The following is a 17,190-nucleotide window of genomic DNA, read 5'->3' as shown; positions in this document are numbered from 1 at the left end:
CTATAATCAAATCCCACTGGCCTTCAAGATCAGATTCCCTGGGGATTTCCAGTTCCTGTGTTGGATCCCCAGGCTGGGAAGCCTTAGGGGGAGTTTAGAACCATTATAACAGTGGGAGAACTTCTTTGGTATTATTGTTCTCTAGTTTGTGGGGCACCCACCCGGTGGATATGGGGTTTGATTTTATCATGATTGTGCCCCACCTACCATCTCACTGCAGCTTTTTCTTTGTCTCTGGATGTGGCATATCTTTTTTGGGGGGGTCCAGTGTCCTTCTGTCAGTGGCTGTTCAACAGCTAGTTGTGATTTTGGTGCTCTTGCAGGATGAGATGAGCGTGCATCTTTCTACTCTGCCATCTTGAACTGGAAGCTCCAATATATCAAAATGTTAATAATGGCTTGTGGCTTACTAGTCATTTTGATTTTCTTCTTCTTCTTTTTTAAACACTTTATTAAATCAGATTATGGGCAACTCCCTGATGGTCCAGTGGTAAGGACTTTGTGCTTCCATTGCAGGAGGCATAGATTTGATCCCTGGTCAGGGAACTAAGATCTTGCAAGCTGTGCAGTGTGGTGAAAAAAAAAAACCTCCCCTATTTTATAGATAAGGAGTTTTGGTCACATAGCCATGACTGACCAAGTATGTATGAGAGTCAAGGACTCTCCAACTCCAAAGCCAGTGCCCTCAGGCTATATGCTCTAGTGTGTATAATCAGAAAACAGCAAATATTGTTTAAGCACTAAAAGGGGACTATTTCTGCTGATTAGTTTAATAATACTTACTGATCACTATACAGTTAAAATACCATGAATGAAGGTTGCCCCCTTCTTTAGGCGATAAGCTATAGTGATAAAGTTGCTCATCATACCTTCATGTTAGAATCTTTCTTGTCATTTTGATTCACTAGAAAATAAAGAGCAACTGCCAGGCTTGATTATCAAGACCCATAATGGTAACTGGATTACAACTACTGCCAAAATCAAAACAAAATAAAACCCCATCAAACAAAATGATTCTACTTTTATTAATAAAAGGCACATTACAAATGTGTTTGCAAATCTTTAATGTCCCTTGTTGGTTCCTGGAAGAGTATATTTATATTATAGACAACATTGAGATCCTGACTAGTTGTATCAGAAACCTCAGTGTTATTATAAATTTAATTTCCAACTTCTAATACCTTATACCAGGAAGTCAATAGCTGCAAAGAACTATTTCATCTCATGGAAACTCCTAAGAACTTCCAGACATAAGTAATGTGTAATATTTAGTTATGAACATTCAGCCATTTTCTGCAGATTTTATTCAAATATATAATTTCCTTTTTCTTACACTCAAATCTTCTTGGAAGAGAAAGCAGTAGTTCAGGAGTACTTTACCAAATATATTTAGCACACATATTGTACAGCTCTAAGAAAGTTATAGCTGTGCAAACTTAACTCTTCCACATTGCTAATAGGGCTTCATTTGACTCCTGCTACAGTCAAGACTATCCCTCAATCCTTTAGAAATACCCCTCAGTAGACAAATTTTGCTTGGTAAAATAATTCTCACATTAGGAAATATGAGATTAAATGCACATGTTGGGGAGACTAAGAGAAAAAATAGGCAAACAGGTGGAAAAAGGGACAGGTTTGCAGTCAGCAACTCTAGATATTGTTTCCAGAATGTCACTAGGTAGATGTCAATATTTGGTCAATCTGTATACCTCACTGGGACAATGCTTCAAAGGATTCCTGAAAGGATAAAATAGTGATAGATACTGAAGTATTTGAAAACTCTAAGAGTTAGGACAAAATACTAAGGACAAAACATGTATGTGTGCGTGTGCTGTTTACAATAGCCAACACATGGAAGCAACCTAAATGTCCATTGATGGAAGAATGGATAAAGAAGACGTGGTACATATATACACTGTAATACTGCTCAGCCATTAAAAGAATGAAACTGTGCTGTTTGCAGCAACATGGATGGACCCAGAGATTGTTATAATGAGTGAATGAGTCAGGCAGGGAAGAAATATTGTATGACATCCCTTATATGTGGAATCTAAAAAGAAACGATATAAATGAACTTACTTAAAAAACAGAAAGAGGGGTTTCTCTGGTGGCTCAGTGGTAAAGAATCCATCTGCCAACAAAGGAGTTGCAGGTTTGATCCCTGGTCCAGGAAGATTCCACAGGCAAGGAGCAACTAAGCCAGTGCACCACAAGTATTGAGCCTGTGCTCTAGAGCCCAGGAATCACAACTACTGAGCTGCAACTATGAAGTCTATACACCACGACTACAGAGTAGGCACTGCTCGCTGCAACTAGTGAAAAGTGAGCAGCAACGAAGACCCAGCACAGCCAAAAATAAATAAAATTATAACCGCCCCCCCCCCAAAAAACAGAAAGAGACTCACAGACTTAGAGAACAAACTTATGGTTGTGGGGGAAGGGGAATGATGGGGTGGGGAAGGATAGGGAGTTTAGGATGGACATGTACACACTGCTATTTTAAAATGCATAACCAACAAGGACCTACTCTATAGTACACAGAACTCTGCTCAATGTTATGTGGCAGCCTGGATGAGAGGGGAGTTTGGAGGAGAACGGATACATGTATATGCATCGCTGAGTCCTTTCACTGTTCACCAGAAACTATCACAACACTGTTTGTTAATCATTTATATATCAATACAAAATAAAAAGTTTTTTTAAAAAAGAATATACTGTACAGTGCAGGGACTATGTAATGTTATACATAATAATATCTCAATTTAAAAAAAATGTTTGCCAAAAGAATCAGAGAACCAAAAGAGTTAAAATCTTTAAGTAATAGAAATAGCTACAAAATATATTCTTATTTAAAATAGGATAGTTTAAGTGCTACAAATGCATTAATATAATGCACCTAGGATCTTTTCTGTACTTGGAAAATAAAAAGCAGCCAATAAATTGTTGATTATTACTGTTTAAAATGTGTTATTTTTATCAGATGACTGACTGAGAAGTGCCTTAGTGAAAGCAAAAACACTGTTAAGATATATGTAAAGATTTGCTAAAACAATGATACAAATGAATTTTCTTACAAAACAGAAAGAGACACACACTTAGACAATGAACTTAGAACTGCCAGGGCAGGGGTGGTGGAGAGTGGTTGGTAGGAAAGAAGTGGGGAAGGATAGTTAGGGAGTTTGGAATGGACATGTACTTACTGCTATAATTAAAAATGTGAACCAGCAAGGATCTACTGTATGGCACATGCAACTCTGCTCAATGTTATGTGGCTGCCGGATGAGAAGGCAGTTTGGCGGACAATGGATACATGCAGATGTATGGCTGAGTCACTTCACTGATCACCTGAATCTATCACAATGTTGATAATTGGCTCTACCACAATACAAAATAAAAAGTTAAAAAAAAAGTGTGTGTACATTTTGGCAAGGGGTAGGGGAGAGGGATGGAGAAGGAAATGGCAACCCCACTGCAGTGCTCTTGCCTGGAAAATCCCAGGGACAGAGGAGCTGCATGGGGTCGTCAGACACGACTGAAGTGACTTGGTGACTTCACTTTCACTTTTCACTTTCATGCACTGGAGAAGGAAGTGGCAACCCACTCCAGTGTTCTTGCCTGGAGAATCCCAGGGATGGGGGAGCCTGGTGGGCTGCTGTCTATGGGGTCGCACAGAGTCAGACATGACTGAAGTGACTTAGCAGCAGCAGCAAGGGAAAGGGATGACATTTAAAAAAATAGTAGATAACATAAGAGGTGCCCTGGCAAAGATCAAATCTCTATAAAGGTTTCTACCAAACCAATTGCTCCTTCCTCAAGGAACTCCTCTGCACACACTGCCAACTTGTGCCAACACACATAACTTGTGCCAAACTGGCCACCAGAGGCAGGAAACCTATCCTGGCCAAAGGCAATCATATAGGCCAGCTGGGAGTGAGCCAGTGGTGTGAGAATCTCACCCTGTAGGGGTCCTTGTACTAGGTGGCACCACCAACAAACTCTGGGGTAATTCTGAATGGAGATACAGACAGGGAGTACTAGAGGTAGCACTGTCATCAGAAGGAAGAGATGTCTGCCTCAGTGCTCCTGGAGGCTGGCTGTTTCTTATGAGTCCTCCATTCTCACAGAGGAATGGGGGTTGACAGGGGATATACTGATGTAGAATACATTTTAGGAATCCCTACCCTTTCTTCTGGTAAATGGAATTGCTTAGCTACAACTGATCTATTTCCCAACAGTCTAAGTAGATGGTATATTATTCCAAGATGTTAACCTGGTCTAGATATATTAATTTTATAATATTTTCATTAGAATATTTTTGGCATGAATATGGATAATTAAAAAAATAAGTCAATCTTTAAAAAGAAAGCTACTATTCAAGATCCTCATAATAAGCTAAGTATTCTTTGCTATTTAGCTATTACAAATGTAAAAGTTACTTAGTAACTGCTCTTTGTGGGAATGAAGAGAAGAAATAGAACATATAGTACACTGTTGGATCTTACTTGGCACTTCTGACTTCATTCACATGAAAGTCTTTTCCCCCTTTATGCAATTCCATAGTCCCTGAAATCTCTAATCTCAGTGTAAATTTCAAACTATCTAATAAGTTTATTAAAAAAGGAAAAAGACAGAAATATCTGAGTTTTTTTTTTTTAATCAGCAATGGGATTTTTTTTCACCAAGATACAAAAGGAATAGACATTTGGCCCCACTGAGGACCTTAGCTTAACAAAGTACACCATAGCTAGATGGGCTGCAGCAGGTGTTTTTTTGAAGTATGTTTGGTGGCCTCATTCTTCTTAGACCAGTTTCTGACCCTAGTCAGCATCCTCCCAGTAGCCAGTACTCTACTTTTGTTTTAAAAATGCTCAGAAAAAGAAGAGACACTGGTCTTTTCTAATTACACTAGTAATTAGATTGCTGTATTCGTTAACTTATGGTTTATAAAGCATTAAAGGCCATATATTTCTTATAAATACAAGACATTCAAGGAAAACTTTCTAAGAAAAATTATTTTAGACTTTGTTAATCTTAAAAAAACAGATATGAATTCATATTAAAAATGCACCTATGTGTATAGGTCAAGGAATTTGCACAAATGAATATGGCCTTGTTGCCACTACTCTAATCAAGATGCAGAACATTTCTTTATCCCCAGAGAGTTCCCTGTACCCCTTGGCAATTAATCACCACTCCCAACTACTGATCTGATTTCCATCATTACAGATTAATTTTCCTTATGTTAGGATTTCATATTTAAATGAAATCACATAGTATGTATTCTTTTGTGTTTAGCTTTTAGTCTCTCAGTAGGTGAGAGACTCTTAACAAACAGCTCTATAAAATAATTCATGTTATATCCCTGGTTTGTCCTAGTTATTCTATTATCCACAACTGGTATCTCCTAAAGATCACTAACTTCATCTCTGAATGTATCAATTTTATGGTTAGTTTTTAGGTAGTTCTTTTTTTAAAAAAAGATTTATTTATTTTAATTTTTGGCTGTGGTAGGTCTTTGCTGCTGTGCATGGGCTTTCCCTAGTTGTGTGAGCTTCTCATTGTGGTGGTTTCTCTTATTAAAGAGCACAGGCTTCAGGCAAGTTGGCTTTAGTAGTTATGGCTTGCAGGCTCTAGAGCACGGGCTCAGTTATTGTGCAGGCTCACCTACTGTGCTCCAGGGCATGTAGGATCTTCCTGGAACAGATATCAAACACCCATCCCCTGCATTGGCAGGTACAATCTTAACCACTGGACCAGCAGGGAAGCCCTGGATATTTATTTCTAAAACAAAATTCCTGGTTATCCTATTTAGGTGTCCCTTGGACTGTAAAGGAGATCAAACCAGTCAATCCTAAAGGAAATCAACCTTGAATATTCACTGGAAGGAGTAATGCTGAAACTCCAATACTTTGGCCCCCTGATGCAAAGAGTCGATTCATTGGAAAAGACTGATGGTGGGAAAGATTAAAGGCAAAAAGAGAAGGGGGTGGCAGAAGATGAGATGGTTAGAGAGCATCATTGACTCAATGGATGTGACTCTGAGCAAACTCCAGGAGACAGTGGAGGATAGAGAAGCCTGGCATGCTGCAATCCACTAAAAGTTGGACACAACTTAGTGGCTGAATAACAACAACATTATTTTCATGGAAGAACATTTCACCATGTCCTTTACATGGGTGCTCCTTTCCATTTTAAGTCTTTCTTCAGTGCAATACTTTCTACCTGTTATTTTTTTTAAAGTCTTCAGCAGAGGAAATGTATAGCTTGATTCACTCATCATATTTTGCCTCGGTCAAAATCTAAGGCAAAGCAGGAACTCCAAGGTGCTCAAGACTGGAATGGTGAAGCCCCTTTTATGGTGAGATATCTGCTGATATGGGCATGTCTCCTGGGGCCAAGGGAACACAAATTCAAGCTTGCAGCCTAGCCTAGGTGAGTTCCTGCGTTAAGCCAGGAGGTAATATAAAGAAAGTGGATAAACACAGTCTCTTTCATTTACACTGTTGTTCTTTGATTATTTTCACTGTTTAATTCCATATAATCATGAAAAAAACCCTCTGCATCTATTGTCCTATACATCTGTTCATAGGAAACATGTATAACTAACAAGCACATAGTCACATAGTCAACAAGAGAGTCTGAAATGCAGTAATTGGGTGCAACTTCAAAAACGACAATGATCTCGGTTCCTTTCCAAGGGAAACCATCCAGCCTCACAGTAATCCAAGTCTATGCCCCAACCGCTGATGCCAAAGAAGCTGAAGTTGACTATGAAGACTTGCAACACCTTCTAGAACTAACACACACAAAAAGACATCCTTTTAATCATAGAGAATTGTAATGTAAAAGTCAAGAGATCCCTGGAATAACAGGCAAGATTGCCTTGGAGTACAAAATGAAGCAGAGCAAAGGCTAACAGAATTTTGTGAAGTAAGCGCACTGGTAATAGCAAACACCCTTATCCAACAACACAAGAGACAGCTCTACACATGGACATCACCAGATGGTCAACAATGAAATCAGACTGATTATGTTCTTTGCAGCTGAAGATGGAAAATTTTTATACAGTCAGCAAAAACAAGACCTGGAGCATACTGTGGCTCAGATAGTGAGCTCCTTATGGCAAAATTCAGGCTTAAACTGATGAAAGTAGGGAAAACCACTAGGCCATTTAAAAGAAAGTGAAGTCGCTCAGCCGTGTCCAACTCTTTTGCGACCCCATGGACTGTAGCCTACCAGGCTCCTCTATCCATGGGATTTTCCACGCAATAGTATTGGAGTGGATTGCCATTTCATTCTGCAGCGGATCTTCCTGACCCAGGGATCGAACCCAGGTCTCCCGCATTGTAGACAGATGCTTTACCGTCTGTGCCACCTAAATCATGACCCTTATACAGTGGAGGTGACAAAGAGATTCAAGGGACCAGATCAGTTCTTCAGAGTGTGTGAAGAACTATGGACAGAGGTTCGTAGCACTGTACAGGGGGCAGTGACCAAAACCATCCCAAACAAAAAGAAATGCAAGAAGGCAAAATGGTTGTCTGGGGAGGATTTACAAATAGCTGAAGAAAGAAGAAAAATGAGAGGAAAGGGAGAAAGGGAAAGATACATCTAACTGAATGTGCAGTTTCAGAGAACAGCAAGGAGATAAGAAGGCCTTTTTAAATGAACGAGGCCAAGAAATAGAAGAAAACAATAGACTGGGAAAGACTAGAGATCTCTTCAAGAAAATAAGAACAATTAGAACCAGACACAGAACTACAGACTAGTTCAAAATCAGGAAAGGAGGACATCAAGGCTGTATATTGTCACCCTGCTTATTTAACTTGCATGATGAGTACATCATGTGAAAAAGCCAGACTGGAAGACTCAAAAGCTGGAATCAAGATTGCCAGGAAAAATACGAACAACTTCAGATAAGCAGATGATACCACTCTAATGGCAGAAAGTGAAGAGGAACTAAAGATCCTCTTGATGAAAGTGAAAGAGGAGAGTGAAAAAGCTGGCTTAAAACTCAATGTTCAAAAAACAAAGATGGCATCCAGTCCCATCACTTCATGGCGAATAGATGGGGAAAAAATGCAAAGAATGGCAGATTTTATTTTCTTGGGGTCAAAAATCACTGTGGATGGTGACTGCAGTCATAAAATTAAAAGACACTTGCTCCTTGGAAGAAAAGCTATGACAAACCTAGACAGCATTTTAAAAAGCAGAGACATCACTTTGTCGACAAAGTTCTGTATAGTCAAAGCTATGGGTTTTTCCAGTAGTCATGTGTGGATGTCAGATTGGGACTATAAAGAAGGCTGAGTACTGAAGAACTGGTGCTTTCAAACTTTGGTGCTAGAGAAGACTCTTGAGAGTCCCTTGAACAGCAAGGAGACCAAACCAGTCAATCCTAAAAGAAACCAACCCTGAATATTCATTGGAAAGACTGATGGTGAAGCTGAAGCTCCAATACTTTGCCCACCTGATGTGAAGGGCCAACTCACTGGAAAAGACCTTGATGCTGAGACAACTGAGGGCAGGAGAAGAAGGGGATGACAGAGAATGAGATGGTTGGATGGCATCATCAACTCAATGGACATGAGTTTGAGAAAACTGCATGAAAGAGTGAAGGACAGGGAAGCCTGGTGTGCTGTAGTCCCCTGGCTTGCAAAGAGTCAGATACGAGTTAGTGACTGAACAACAACAAGAACGATTGTTACCACTGTGGAAAACTTGGCAAAGTATACAAGAGATCTCTGTATTACTGCCTATGAATCTACAATTATTTAAAAAAATCAGTTAAGAAAAAATGTTTCAAAATTCAAATAACAAATTAAAATGAAAAATATCCATTTCATATAAAAATTCAGGAAAAAGGATGTGAAACATATAGAAAACAAATAGCAAATGGTACATAAATCAAGCATAGTAAGAATAACATATATGTGAATCAACCACTCCAATTAAAGGCAGCCATTGGCTGACTGGATTAAAAAAAAGCAAAAGCAAAACCAAAGCCCCAAACCCATAAAACAAGATCTAGCTACATGTTTTTTTTTTTTTTAAAGCAAAAATTGTACTTTATATTCAAAGACATAGGATGATGGAAAAAGCCACATCTTGCAAAAAATATACATATGAAAGATAGAGTGGCTATGTCAATATAAGACAAAATATACTTTAAGACAAAAAAATTTACCAGACAAAGATGTTTTACAATAAAATAGTCAATTCATCAGTAAGAGAGGTCAATGTAACAACTGATCCCCAAAATACAAGGCAAAAACGGACAAAATTAAAGGGGAAAACAACTCAACAATAATAGTTGAAAACTTTAATATCTCATGCTTAATAATAGGTAGAACAATCAGACCAAAATTCATCAAAGATAACAAGAGTTAACTAACACTATCAACCAACTTGACCTAACTAGCACTTAAAGAACACTCTACCTAATGAGCAGAATACACATTATTCTTAAGCATAACTTGCAGTCATAGACTATGGTAAGCCAGTGGCTGGCAAAAAAGTTTCTTAAAGGACCTCACAGTAAATATACTAGGCTTGCTGCCTATATAGTCTCTGTAACAGCTACTCAGCGCTTCTCCTCTCAGAAGCAGCCATGGATAGCACTTTAATGAACAGGCATGACTGTGTTCCACTAAACTTTATTTACAAAAACAAGCAGGTTGTGCTTAGCTTGCAAACTCCTGTGCTAGGTCATAATATAAATTTCAATAAATTTAAAAATATTGAAACTCAACAAAGTATGTGCTCTGATCATGACAGAATTAAATTAGGAGTCATCAAAAGGATGCACAAGTAAGAAATACAAGTAAGCATATGAAGCAAGCACATAAAAGGATGCTCTACATTCAGCACAGGGAAGCCTAGTGTGCTGCAGTCCATAGTGTGCTGGGGTCACAAAGAATCAGACTGAGTGACTGAATGACAACTACAACCACGTCATTAGAGAAATGCAAACCAAACCATAATGATATACCACTTCACATCCACAAGGATGGGTATTTTGAAAACAGCACAGAAAATAATAAACATTCGTGAGGAGACTGGCACAAACCCAGACATATAGATCAAAGGAAGAGACTAAAGAGCCCCCAAATAAACCTACACACCTATGGTCAATTAATCTTTGACAAAATGGACAAGAATATACAATGGGAAAAAGACAATCTCTTCAGCAGGTGGTGTTTGGGAAGTTGGACAGCTGCATGTAAATCAATGAAGTTAGAACACATCCTCACACTGTACACAAAAATAAACTCAAAATGGCTTAAAAACTTAAATATAATACAGGACACCATAAAACTTCTAGAAGGTAATACTGGCAAAGCATTATCTGACATAAATTCTACCAATATATTCTTAGGTCAGTCTCCCAAGGCAACAGAAGTAAAAGGAAAAACAAACAAATGGGATCTAATCAAAGTTACAAGCTTTTGCATAGCAAAGGAAACCACAAACAAAATGTAAAGACAAACTTTTGCTGGGAGAAAATATTTGCAAATAACGTGACTGACAAGGGCTTAATTTCCAAAATATACATAGAGCTCATGCAACAGAACAACAACTACAATGAAACAAGTAACCCAATAAAAAAATGGAAGAAGACCTAAAGAGACATTTTTCCAAAGAAGATACACAGATAAACAACAGGCACATGTAAAGATGCTGAACACTGCTGATTATTTGAGAAATGAAAATAAAAACTACAATGAAATACAACCTCACACCAGTTAGAATAGCCATCATTAAAAAGACTGATAACAAATACTGGAGGGGAGGTGGAGAAATAGAAATTCTCCTACACTGTTGGTAGGCGGTAAGTTGGTGCAGCCACTATGGAAAACAGTACACAGCTTCCTTAAAAAACTAAAAATAGAGTTGTCATATGATCTAGCAATACTACTCCTGGCATATAGACAGATAAAACTAACTAACTCAAAAACATACATGCACCTCTATGTTCATAGCAGCACTGTTTACAGTAGTGAGGACATGGAAACCTAAATGTCCTAATGTCCTTTGACAGATGAATGGATAAAGAAGATATAGTACATATATACAATGGAATATTACTCAGTCATTAAAAAGAATAAAATAACATCATTTGCAGCACTTAGATGAACCTGGAGCTTATCACACTAAATGAAGTAAGACAGAGAAGTTAAAAAAAAAGCTTTTGAAAATAGAAAGTTAACAAAAAGATGTGGTATATATATGTATACACACACACACACACACACACAATGGACTACTACTACTCAGCCATAAAAAAGAGTGCAATAATGCCATCTGCAGCAACATGGACAGACGTAGAGATGATCATGCTAAATGAAGTAAGTCAGAAAGTCAAAGACAAATACCATATGCTATGACTTATATGTGAAACCGAAAATATAGCACAAATGATCTTATCTGGGTTGCCAAGGATGACAGGAGTTGGGGCAAGGATGGAGTGAGAACTTGGGGTTAGCAGATGCAAACCAGTATATACAGAATGGATAAACAAGGTTTTACTGTATAGCACAGGGGACTATACTCATTATTCTGTGATAAACCATAATGTAAAGGATTATGGAAAAGATTATGAAAAAGATTTATATACATATATATATAAAACTGAATCAATTTGCTATACAACAGAAATGAACACAATGTTGTAAATCAGGCATACTTCAATATAAAAAAAAGAAACTGGTACACCAAGGAAAAAAAGGGAGGTCACAGCAAAGGAACCTGTTCACAAAATAGAAAAACAACCTACTGATTGGGAGAAAACATTTACAAATGATATGGCCAATAAAAGATTAATAATCAAAATATGTAAACAGCTCATACAACTCAACATCAAAAAAACCTAAGCAATCTGATTAAAAAATAGGCAGAAGAGACCCAAATAGACTTCTTTTTTCAAAGAAGACATACAGATGGCCAACAGGCACATGAAAAGATGTTCAACATTGTTAATCATCGGAAAAATGCAAATTAAAAATACAATGAGATATTACCTCACACCTGTCAGAACAGCTAGTATCAAAAAGAACACAAGTAACAAATGTTGGCAAAGATGTGGAAAAAACGAACCCTTGCACACTATTTGTCAGAATGCAATTGGTGCAGCCACTATAGAAAACAGTATGGAGGTGTCACCAAAAGCTAAAAATAGAACTCCATGTGACCCAGCAATTTCATTCCTGGGTCTTAATCCACAAAAACACTAATTCAAAAAGATCCAGGCACCCTAATGTTCACAGCAGCATTATGAGATTATAATATATGATTATGTAATTGTGTGCAAGTTATGGAAGCATCCTGTCCATCACAAATGAATGGATAAAGATGTGGTGTGTGTATACACACACACATACAGACAATGGAATACTACCACTCAGCCATAAAAAAGAAGGAAATTTTGCCATATGCAACAACACAGATGGACTTGGAGAGTATTATGCTAAGTGAAATAAGTCAAGCAGAAAAGACAAATTATGATATCAATTATATGTGAAATGTAAAAAATAAAATTAATGAATACAGCAAAACAGAAATAGACGAGATACAGAGATAAAAGTGAGTGGTTACCAGTGGGGAGAGAGAAGGGAGTGGGGCAGGATAGCAGTAGGGGATTAAGAGGTACAAACTAGTATGTATAAGATAAATAAGCAACAACAATATATAGTTAATAACTATAAATGGGATATAACCTTTAAAATTTGTAAATCATTATGTTGTACACCTGAAATATATATAACATTTTATATGAATAAAAAATGTAGTATATACATGCCTCTAAGGCTGGTGATCTGTGAAGTTCCCACCTTCTGTTAGAGCTCTCTCCAGAGACTAGGACAGGACCATGATGTGGATGTGCTAGCTTGCACTCGTGCTGGTGGCAGTCACCTGGATCCACTAAGATTCAGTCATCTTAGGACTGAAGACAAGACGGTGGGATAAAAGAATTTGAGCTCACCTCTTCTCACAAAAACACCAAAATCACCACCAACAGATAAACAACCATCAACAAAAATGACTGGAACCTACCAAAAAAGATATTTTACATCCAAAGACAAAGAAGAAGCCAGGAAACAGTAGGAGGGGGACTTTCACAATACAATCGAATCTTAAAACTGCCATGTGGGCAACGCACAAACTGGAAGATAATTATATCACAGAGGTTCTCCCACAGGAATGAGAATTCTGAGCCTCATGTCAGGCTTTCCAGTCTGGGGGTCTGGTGTTGGGAGGAGGAATCCCCAGAGCATTTGGCTTTGAAGGCCAGCAGGGCTTGGGTACAGGAGCTCCATAGGACTGGATAAAACAAACACTCCACTCTTGAAGGAGGGTTCATGTATACTGGACCTGGACCAAAGCAGTGACTCCATAGGAGTCTGAGCCAGACCTACCTGTGGGTCTTGGTGGGTCTCCTGTGGAGGCAGGCATCAGCTGTAGCTCACTGTGGGACAAGAACACTGGTAGTGGAGGCCCCATGGAATATTCATCTACATGAGCTCCTGGAGGTCACCATTTTGGCACTGAGACCTGGCACCACCCAACTGCCTGATGGCTCCAATACTGGGACACCTCAGGCCAAGCAACAGCCTGACCCATCACAGACAAGCTGCCAAAAGTTGTCTTGAGCCCCTGGCTGCCTCTAAACACATCCCTTGACATAGTCCTGTCCACCAGAGGGACCAGACCCACTTCCACTCACCAGTGTGCATACATCAGTTCCATCTACCAGGAAGCCCACACAAGCCCCTGGACCAACCTCACACACCAGGAGGCAGACATCAGAAGCAAGAGGAGCTACAAATCTGTAGCCTGAGAAATGGAGACCACAAACACAGAAAGTTAGACAAAATGAGACAGAAGAGAAATATGTTCCAGATGAAGGAACAAGATACAACCCACGAATAACAACTAAGATTCATAGTAACAAGAGTAAAGATGATCCAAAACCTCAGAAAAAGGATGGAGGCACAGTACAAGACAATACAAGAAAGGTTTAACAAACAGCTAGAAGATGTGAAAAACAGAGTTGAACAATACAATAATTGAAATTAAAAACACACTAAAAAGAATCAATAATAGAATAAATGAGGCTGAAGAAAGAATAAGTGAAAAGACAGATTGATGGAAATCACTGCCACAGAACAAAATAAAGAAAAAAGAATGAAAAGAAATGAGGACAGTCTAAGAGACTTCTGGATCAACATTAAACATACCAATATTTGCATTATAGAGGTCCCAGAAGGAGAAAGGAGAAAAGGGCCAGAAAAAATATTTGAAGCAGTAATAGTCAAAAACTTCCCTAAATGGGGGATAAAACCACTCACTCAAATCCAGGAAGTGCAAAGAGTCCCAAGGAGAAACATTCCAAGACACATATTAATCAAATTGACAAGAATTATAGACAAAGTGAAAATATTAAAAACAAGGGACAATCAACAAATAACATAGAAAGGATCTCAATAAGGTTAGCAGCTGATTATTCAGCAGAAACTGCAGGCCAGAAGGCAGTGGCACAATATAGTTAAAGTAGTAAAAAGGAAAAAACTACAACCAAGAATACTCCATCCAGTCAGGCTCTCATTCAGATTCAGTGGAGAAATTAAAAGCTTTACAGACAAGCAAAACCTAAGAGAATCAGCACCACCAAACCAACTTTACAACGAATGTTAAAGAACTTCTCTAGGTGGAAGAGACAAGTCCACATCTAGAAACAAGAAAACTATACGTGGGAAAGCTCATTGGCAAGGTAAACACACAGTAAAGGTAGGGAATCATTCACACACATATATGATATCAAAACCAGCAATTGTGGGAAGAGGTCAAGTACAAATGTAGGCTATTGGAAATGCATCTGAAATTAAGAGACAAGCAACTTAAAACAATCTTGTGTATACACAAACTACTATACCAAAACCTCATGGTAACTGCAAACCAAAAGTCTACAATAGATAAACACACACAAAAGAAAAAGCAATCTAAACATAACATGAAAGATATTCATCAAGTCATAAGAGAAGAGAGCAAAGGAGTAAGGGAAGAAAAAAAGACTTACAAAAACAAATTTGAAACAATCAACAAAATGGCAATAAGAACACACATATTGATAATTATCTTAAATGTAAATGGATTAAATGCTCCAAACAAAAAGAAACAGATGGGCTGAATGGATACAAAAACAAGGCAAATGGATACATGCTGTCTACAAGAGTCCTACTTCTAATCTGCCGCTGCTGGTACTGCTAAGTCCCTTCAGTCGTATCAGACTCTGTGTGACCCCATAGATGGCAGGCCATGAGGCTCCCCCGTCCCTGGGATTCTCCAGGCAAGAACACTGGAGTGGGTTGCCATTTCCTTCTCCAACTTCTAATCTAGAGACACACAAAGTCTGAAAGTAAGGGGATGGAAAAATGTATTCCATTCAAATGGAAACCAAAAGAAAGCTGGAGTAGCAATACTCATCAGACAAAATAGACTTTCAGTTCAGTTCAGTCGCTCAGTCGTGTAAACCTCTGTGACCCCATGAATTGCAGCATGCCAGGCCTCCCTGTCCATCACCAACTCCTGGAGTTTACCTAAACTCATGTGCATAGAGCCAGTGATGGCATCCAGCCATCTCATTTTCTGTCGTCCCCTTCTCCTCCTGCCCCCAATCCCTCCCAGCATCAGAGTCTTTTCTAATGAGTCAACTCTTCACATCAGGTAGCCAAAGTATTGGAGTTTCAGCTTTAGCATCAGTCCTTCCAAAGAACACCCAGAACTGATCTCCTTTAGAATGGACTGGTTGGATCTCCTTGCAGTCCAAGGGACTCTCAAGAGTCTTCTCCAACACCACAGTTCAAAAGCATCAATTCTTCGGCGCTCAGATTTCTTTATAGTCATGACCACTGGAAAAACCATAGCCTTGACTAGGCGGACCTTTGTTGGCAAAGTAATGTCTCTGCTTTTGAATATGCTATCTAGGTTGGTCATAACTTTCCTTCCAAGGAGTAAGCATCTTTTAATTTCATGGCTGCAGTCACCATCTGCAGTGATTTTGGAGCCCAAACAAATAAAGTTTGACACTGTTTCCACTGTTTCCCCATCTATTTCCCATGAAGTGATGGGACCAGATGCCATGATCTTAGTTTTCTGAATGTTGAGCTTTAAGCCAACTTTTTCACTCTCCTCTTAAGACCATTAAATGAGACAAAGAAGGACATTATACATAATGATTAAGGGATCAATCCAACAAGGACATTATACATAATGATCAAGGGATCAATCCAACTGTAAATACATGTGCACCCAACATAGAAGCATCTCAATATATAAGGCAAATGCTAACAACCATAAAAGGAGAAATCAACAGTAATACAATAGTAATGGAGGACTTTAACATCTCACTTACACCAATGGACAGAAAATCAAGAAGGAACCATAAGCCTTAAATTATACATTGTACCAGATAGACTTAACTGATATCTATAGAACATTCCATCTGAAAGCAGCAGAATACACATTCCTCTCAAGTGCACATGAAACATTCTCCAGGATAGATCACATGCTGGGCCACAACCAAGCTCTGGTAAATTTAAGGAAATGGAAATCATATCCAGCATCTTTTCCAAGTAAACACTATGAGATTAGAAATCAATGACAAGAAAAAAAAGCTGTAAAAAAACACAAACACATGGAGGTAAATAATATGTTACTAAACATCCAATGGGAGAAGGCGATGACACCCTACTCCAGTACTCTTGCCTGGAAAATCCCATGGATGGAGGAGCCTGGCAGGCTGCAGTCCACGGGGTCGCTAGGAGTCGGACACGACTTAGCAACTTCACTTGCATGCATTGGAGAAAGAAATGGCAACCCACCCCAGTGTTTTTGCCTGGAGAATCCCAGGGACGGGGAAGCCTGGTGGGCTGCCGTCTATAGGGTTGCACAGAGTCGGACACGACTGAGCGACTTAGCAGCAAACATCCAATGGATCACTGAAGATGTCAAAGAGGAAATAAAAAAGTACCTAAACAACCTAGCTTTACACCTAAAGCAAAGAGAGAAAAGAGAACAAACAAAAACGAAAGTGGAGGGAAAGAAATCATAAAGATCAGAGCAGAAATAAATGAAATAGAGACAAAGAAAAAAACAGAAAAGCTCAATGAAACTAAAAGCTGGTTTTCTGAA

At 38.7% G+C, this 17,190-nt stretch overlaps 1 protein-coding gene across 3 annotated transcripts in view; it reads right to left on the bottom strand.

Annotated features, from left to right (window-relative positions):
* RNF24 (ring finger protein 24) overlaps window positions 1-17,190 on the bottom strand; it is a 115,748-nt gene that overhangs the window by 51,388 nt on the left and 47,170 nt on the right. The window lies entirely within an intron of this gene.

This window comes from Ovis aries, chromosome 13 (genome assembly GCF_016772045.2).
Source record: "Ovis aries strain OAR_USU_Benz2616 breed Rambouillet chromosome 13, ARS-UI_Ramb_v3.0, whole genome shotgun sequence".
In the NCBI taxonomy this organism is placed as follows: domain Eukaryota; kingdom Metazoa; phylum Chordata; class Mammalia; order Artiodactyla; family Bovidae; genus Ovis; species Ovis aries.
This window is presented reverse-complemented; position numbering and strand designations above follow the sequence as displayed.